The sequence below is a fragment of the Hyla sarda genome, chromosome 6 (assembly GCF_029499605.1).
Source record: "Hyla sarda isolate aHylSar1 chromosome 6, aHylSar1.hap1, whole genome shotgun sequence".
In the NCBI taxonomy this organism is placed as follows: domain Eukaryota; kingdom Metazoa; phylum Chordata; class Amphibia; order Anura; family Hylidae; genus Hyla; species Hyla sarda.
Genome location: NC_079194.1, coordinates 292,624,576 through 292,631,404, shown reverse-complemented (window position 1 = coordinate 292,631,404; position 6,829 = coordinate 292,624,576). Strand labels below are relative to the sequence as shown.

At 32.6% G+C, this 6,829-nt stretch overlaps 1 protein-coding gene across 1 annotated transcript in view; it reads left to right on the top strand.

The window, feature by feature from the left end:
* The first annotated feature begins 6,311 nt into the window (after positions 1-6,311).
* ALX4 (ALX homeobox 4) overlaps positions 6,312-6,829 on the top strand; it is a 122,534-nt gene continuing 122,016 nt past the window's right edge. The window contains exon 1 of the mRNA XM_056527762.1: positions 6,312-6,412. The gene's annotated coding sequence lies outside the window, so the exon portion shown is untranslated. The remainder of the gene's footprint in view (positions 6,413-6,829) is intronic.

The following is a 6,829-nucleotide window of genomic DNA, read 5'->3' as shown; positions in this document are numbered from 1 at the left end:
ACATGTTGTACTAGTTGTATATACCTTACATGTTGTACTAGTTGTATATACCTTACATGTTGTACTAGTTGTATATACCTTACATGTTGTACTAGTTGTATATACCTTATATGTTGTACTAGTTGCATATACCTTATATGTTGTACTAGTTGCATATACCATATATGTTGTACTAGTTGCATATACCTTATATGTTGTACTGGCTGTGTATATCTTTTATGTTTCACTGTGTACGCCTTATATGTAGAGATGAGCGAACTTACAGTAAATTCGATTCGTCACGAACTTCTCGGCTCGGCAGTTCATGACTTATCCTGCATAAATGAGTTCAGCTTTCAGGTGCTCCCGTGGGCTGGAAAAGGTGGATACAGTCCTAGGAAAAAGTCTCCTAGGACTGTATCCACCTTTTACAGCCCACGGGAGAACCTGAAGGCTGAACTAATTTATGCAAGATAAGTCATCAACTGCCGAGCCGAGAAGTTTGTGACGAATTGAATTTACTGTAAGTTCGCTCATCTCTACTTATATGTTGTACAGGTTGTGTATGCCTGATATGCAGTATTGGTTGTGTACCCCTTACAGGTTACAATGGTTGTGTATACATTACGGGGGACGTTTATCATTGAGTTTACCCCTTTTTCTTGGGTATTTTTTGGCGCAAAAATTTGTGCAATGACTTTCATTGCGTCTTTTTTGGTGCGTCTTTTTTTGATAGAATATTTTCCGATGTTCTCTACGTGCTCGTTTACCATAGAAAGAAAAATTTACTTTACTCACTAATATACTATTGCGCATTTTTTGTTAAGATACTAAAACTTTGCGCAAAGGCAACAGATTTTGCGCAAATATAGAACACCGAGGAGGGCACGTATCAATGTGTCAGATAGGAGAAACATGAAGGAAGGTCTATGTTTGAGCAAAATTTATCAGCAAGCTTGCGCACGGTTGATTAATTTTGTACAGACATACAAAACGTAGACAGCACTGACAGGGTTTAAAGGGGTACTCCGCTGCTCAGCGTTTGGAACAAACTGTTCTGCAAGCTGGAGCCGGCACTGGGAGCTCGTGACGCCATAGCCCTGCCCTCTCATGATGTCACATCCCGCCCCCTCAATGCAAGTCTATGGGAGGGGGCGTGACGGCTGTCACGTCCCCTCCCATAGACTTGCATTGAGGGGGCGGGGCGTGACGTCATGAGGGGGCAGGGCTATGGCGTCACGAGCTCCCAGTGCCCGCTCCAGCGTTCAGAACAGTTTGTTTCAAACGCTGAGCAGCAGAGTACCCCTTTAAATGATTTGTACCTCACACCGAAATTGATAAATCTCCCCCATTATGTTGTACTGCTGTGTATTCCTTACATGTTTCACTAGTTTGTGCATGCCTTATGTTTTACTAGTTCTGTAACCAGGTATATACAATCAGTGCAGCATATAAGGTGTGCATACAGGTGCAACATATACAGTACAATCTATATATATATATATATATATATATATATATATATATATATACAAAGTCTACTCAATCTGTACATTTACAGTACAATATATATATAAAGTATACTCAATCTGTACAATATAAACAGTACTATATATATAAAGTATACTCAATCTGTACAATATATATAAAGTATACTCAATCTGAGTATACTTTATTTATATATATATATATATATATATATATATATTGTACAGATTGAGTATACTTTATATATATATTGTACAATCTGTACAATATATACAGTACAATATATATAATGTATACTCAATCTGTACAACATATACAGTACAATATATATAATGTATACTCAATCTGTACAACATATACAGTACTATATATATATATATAAAGTATACTCAATCTGTACAACATATACAGTACAATATATATATATAAAGTATACTCAATCTGTACAACATATACAGTACAATATATATAAAGTATACTCAATCTGTACAACATATACAGTACAATATATATATATAAAGTATACTCAATCTGTGCAATATATACAGTACAATATATAAAGTATACTCAATCTGTACAATATATACAGTACAATATATATATATATATATAAAGTATACTCAATCTGTGCAATATATACAGTACAATATATAAAGTATACTCAATCTGTACATTTACAGTACAATATATATATAAAGTATACTCAATGGCCCTCATTTACTATTCTAAACCCGACCTCTTTTGTCGGGGTTTTTTGTCGCATCTTTGTCTGCGCCATGTCGCAGACATCGTGCGCCAGTCTGCGACACGATGCAACATTTTTTCCCGACGGACCCGATGTGGATTCTCCCAAACCCAAAAAAGGGGCGTTACCCGACATTTCTAAGCTTTCCCACGTATTTATTAAGGTTTCCAACCCGAATTTGTTGAATTGTGCGACAAACAGGATGCGACATAATAATAAATACCAGGGGGAAAAAGTAGTCGGGTAAGAAAGCAACATAGACTTACAACCCGATTTTCTTTGTAAATGAGGGCCAATCTGTACAATATATACAGTATAATATATATATATATATATATATATATATATATATATATATAAAGTATACTCAATCTGTACAAAATATACAGTACAATATATATATAAAGTATACTCAATCTGTACAAAATATACAGTACAATATATATATAAAGTATACTCAATCTGTACAAAATATACAGTACAATATATATATAAAGTATACTCAATCTGTACAAAATATACAGTACAATATATATATATATATATATAAAGTATACTCAATCTGTACAATATATACAGTACAATATATATATATATATATAAAGTATACTCAATCTGTACAATATATACAGTACAATATATATATATATATATATATATATAAAGTATACTCAATCTGTACAATATATACAGTACAATATATATATATATATATATATAAATATATATATATATATAAAGTATACTCAATCTGTACAACATTTACAGTAAAATATATGTAAATAATATATTTAAAAAAACTGTGAAATTGTTTTAAACTGAAAAATGAAGTAAAAAACTGAATGTAAAGGGCAACGACATGGCTGAATTGAATAGGGAGATGTGAAGCTACATTATAGAAGTTTTCCCACGGCCCCTCCGAGATAGGTTTTATGCTCTAAACAGGCTAATGCGCCTTTGTTTGCGCCTTTTCACAGAATATGCAGTTGATAAAATGTAGTGTAATACTTCGTCCAAAAAAAAACAAACGTACAGAACGGAAAATCGGAGAGTATCGTCTAAATTAAAAGGCGCCAAATCGCGCAAAATGAGGTATTAGCACTATACTAGCGCCAAATATACACAGAAAAAAGGTCAAAAGACAATCATAAATGTCAGCCATAAAATATACTCAATCTGTACAATATATATAGTATACGCAATCTGTACAACATATACAGTACAATATATATATATAGTATACGCAATCTGTACAACATATACAGTACAATATATATATAGTATACGCAATCTGTACAACATATACAGTACAATATATATATAGTATACGCAATCTGTACAACATATACAGTACAATATATATATATATACGCAATCTGTACAACATATACAGTACAATATATATATATAGTATACGCAATCTGTACAACATATACAGTACAATATATATATATAAAGTATACTCAATCTGTACTATATATATATATATATATATATATATATATATATATATATATATAAAGTATACTCAATCTCTACAATATGTACAGTACAATATATATATATATATATATATATATATATATATAGTATGCGCAATCTGTACATTTACAGTACAATATATAAGGTATATTGACGTAACTTATATGTTGCACTGGTTGTACAGTATATAGATTTGTATATAGCATATATGTTGATGTTGCACTGGTTGAGCATATACATTATATGTTGTCCTGGTTCTAGACACCTTACCATGTTGTACTGGTTGTATATACCTTACCATGTTGTACTGGTTGTATATACCTTACCATGTTGTACTGGTTGTATATACCTTACCATGTTGTACTGGTTGTATATACCTTACCATGTTGTACTGGTTGAATATACCTTACCATGTTGTACTGGTTGTATATACCTTACCATGTTGTACTGGTTGTATATACCTTATCATGTTGTACTGGTTGAATATACAATACCATGTTGTACTGGTTGAATATACAATACCATGTTGTACTGGTTGAATATACCTTACCATGTTGTACTGGTTGTATATACCTTACCATGTTGTACTGGTTGAATATACAATACCATGTTGTACTGGTTGTATATACAATACCATGTTGTACTGGTTGTATATACCTTACCATGTTGTACTGGTTGTATATACCTTACCATGTTGTACTGGTTGTATATACCTTACCATGTTGTACTGGTTGTATATACCTTACCATGTTGTACTGGTTGTATATACCTTACCATGTTGTACTGGTTGTATATACCTTACCATGTTGTACTGGTTGTATATACCTTACCATGTTGTACTGGTTGTATATACCTTACCATGTTGTACTGGTTGTATATACCTTACCATGTTGTACTGGTTGTATATACCTTACCATGTTGTACTGGTTGTTTATACCTTACCATGTTGTACTGGTTGTTTATACCTTACCATGTTGTACTGGTTGTTTATACCTAGTACTATGTATTTCTTTGGTTTGTATACCTTACCATGTTGTACTGGTTGTATATACCTTACCATGTTGTACTGGTTGTTTATACCTTACCATGTTGTACTGGTTGTTTATACCTAGTACTATGTATTTCTTTGGTCTGTATACCTTACCATGTTGTACTGGTTGTATATACCTTACAATGCTGTATTGGTTGTTTATACCTAGTACTATGTATTTCTTTGGTTTGTATACCTTACCATGTTGTACTGGTTGTATATACCTTACCATGTTGTATTGGTTGTTTATAACTAGTATTATGTATTTATTTGGTTTGTATACCTTACCATGTTGTACTGGTTGTTTATACCTAGTGCTATGTATTTCTTTGGTTTGTATACCTTACCATGTTGTATTGGTTGTTTATACCTAGTATTATGTATTTCTTTGGTTTGTATACCTTACCATGTTGTACTGGTTGTTTATACCTAGTACTATGTATATCTTTGGTTTGTAAACCTTACCATCTTGTATTGGTTGTTTATACCTAGTACTATGTATTTCTTTGGTTTGTATACCTTACCATGTTGTACTGGTTGTATATACCTTACAATGCTGTATTGGTTGTTTATACATAGTACTATGTATTTCTTTGGTTTGTATACCTTACCATGTTGTATTGGTTGTTTATACCTAGTATTATGTATTTATTTGGTTTGTATACCTTACCATGTTGTATTGGTTGTTTACACCTAGTACTATGTATTTCTTTGGGTTGTATACCTTACCATGTTGTACTGTTTGTATATACCTTACCATGTTGTACTGGTTGTATATACCTTACAATGTTGTATTGGTTGTTTCTACCTAGTACTATGTATTTCTTTGGTTTGTATACCTTACCATGTTGTATTGGTCGTTTATACCTAGTATTATGTATTTATTTGGTTTGTATACCTTACCATGTTGTACTGGTTGTATATACCTTACAATGTTGTATTGGTTGTTTATAGCTAGTACTATATATTTCTTTGGTTTGTATACCTTACCATGTTGTACTGGTTGTATATACCTTACAATGTTGTATTGGTTGTTTATACCTAGTACTATGTATTTCTTTGGTCTGTATACCTTACCATGTTGTACTGGTTGTATATACCTTACCATGTTGTATTGGTTGTTTATAGCTAGTACTATGTATTTCTTTGGTTTGTATAACTTACCATGTTGTACTGGTTGTATATACCTTACCATGTTGTATTGGTTGTTTATAACTAGTATTATGTATTTATTTGGTTTGTATACCTTACCATGTTGTACTGGTTGTATATACCTTACAATGTTGTATTGGTTGTTTATACCTAGTATTATGTATTTATTTGGTCTGTATACCTTACCATGTTGCACTGATGTGTATACCACACAATGTTGTATTGTAGTATATATCTGAGAAGCACAACCTTTTTTGGTTGGGGGCCACATAGTCACATAATAATACTTTAAGTCTCGCAATAACATTCCTCCATTGTGAACACTATACACTTACAGCAGATTTTTGGGGCCCAGTTAAACCAGATTCATTCATATAAAACTTTACAGCTCTTCTTATTGTATTCTAGATCTTGTCATTAGGAGCCAGACACATTGTGGAGTGTTAGTGCCTCCGGCCCCTGCAGCATCCATACAACAAATGCTGCGAGCTCCATAGTGTCCTCTGTGTGTCCACCTGATAATGTTACACTGCACAGTATGTGTATACTTTACCTTTATCCTTCCCATATGTGTACAGGGCAGGTCATGTGACTATCTGACTATACACAACATTAAATCAAATAGGGGGGGGGGGGACAATGAAAGAATATGTATAACTATATAACTATATCCCATACTATGTCCAAGAGGATAACTGGGACCGATTCTCTGATGTTACATTTCACTGTATATGTGATAGTGTATTGTGTACAAAGATAGATAGATAGATAGATAGATAGATAGATACTATTAGATAGATAGATGGATAGATATGAGATAGATGTATAGATATGAGAGAGATAGATATGAGAGAGATAGATAGATATGAGATAGATAGATATGAGATAGATATGAGAGAGAGAGATAGATAGATATGAGAGGGAAAGATATGAGATAGATAGATAGATAGATA